Genomic DNA, 1,273 nt, shown 5'->3' with positions numbered 1-1,273 from the left:
ACATAAACATAACAGTCCAAACTCAAATATAATTGAATAGTTGATGTGATTCGGTCCAGAGTTAATAATTCGTCCAATAAAAGCACATATGGCTGTAGCAGCGAAAAAGAAAAAAAAAAGAGGGACAGAAAGGCGAGAGTCTTCATCACTAAATTATAAAAAAAATTTAGAACGCCACATGGTGGCCCTTTTTGGTTGGCCATGAGAGGTTACCTAGTCCCACATGTTAATTGATTAAATGCCATAATATCATTCATTGTCATCTTCTCACACCATCGACTCTTCATCATCATAACATTATTATTTCATGTATCATCAAGATTATCACGTTCCTCTCTTCTAAATCATAACTTTTACTGCTGTAACGAAGGTAGAAACAGATGTGGACAGCAGCAGTAACAACTCACGATTGTACATGGTTTGGTGATGGAAGTCGAGGGTGGGGGTTTATTATGTTGTAATGATGGCTCGATGGTTTAGGGTTGTTGGTTGTGTTCATGAAGATGAAACAGAAAAACAAATAAACCGAAGAAGATGTTGGTTGTAAAATCGAAACAGAAGTAGAAGACACACTATAGCAGTAGCAGATATACGATGGTGATAACTGCGAGACTGAAACAAATAGCAATAGTAATGGGTTTCGTTTTTCGAATAATAAAGCAAGTGTAGCAGTAGTTTGATAAGATGGTGGATAATTGTTGGTGATGTGAGGTGTTTTGGTGATTAAAGGTGAAGGTTGTGATGGCGGGTACGTGGTGGTTACATCGTGAAACAGAAATATAAAGGAAGGTGGTTCGTTGGTGGTGGTTCATGATGGCTTTGGTGGTGGAGATGGAAGGTGTCCGGTGAAGGTGATGGGTGTTTCAAAGGTTGTGATGATCTAATTACTTATGGATATGTGTATCATATATCTATATCTATATGATAATGATAATTGAGATAAGTGAAACAAAAACAGTGTACAATCATTACTTTAATAAATTAGTTCACGGGAGTAATTGACCATCTCTCTGCCTACAGAATAATAGGGGTAATAATTCGTGGTTCTTTGCTAAACGATTACGGATAATTTTAATTCAGAAAAAATCCCATATTTTAAATTAAATTCATTTATTTATTTCAGTCATTATGGTATAAAGTTTGATCATTAATTTATTAAATAAAAATTACATCACTGTCCCTCTCAATTCTGGGTAAAATATAAAAAATGTTAAAATTTAATAACTAGATCCTAAATACATTTTTAGTAAGCCTAAAATTTATAGAACTCATT

The sequence above is a fragment of the Rutidosis leptorrhynchoides genome, chromosome 3, assembly GCF_046630445.1.
Source record: "Rutidosis leptorrhynchoides isolate AG116_Rl617_1_P2 chromosome 3, CSIRO_AGI_Rlap_v1, whole genome shotgun sequence".
NCBI classification, from domain to species: Eukaryota; Viridiplantae; Streptophyta; class Magnoliopsida; order Asterales; family Asteraceae; genus Rutidosis; species Rutidosis leptorrhynchoides.
This window is presented reverse-complemented; position numbering follows the sequence as displayed.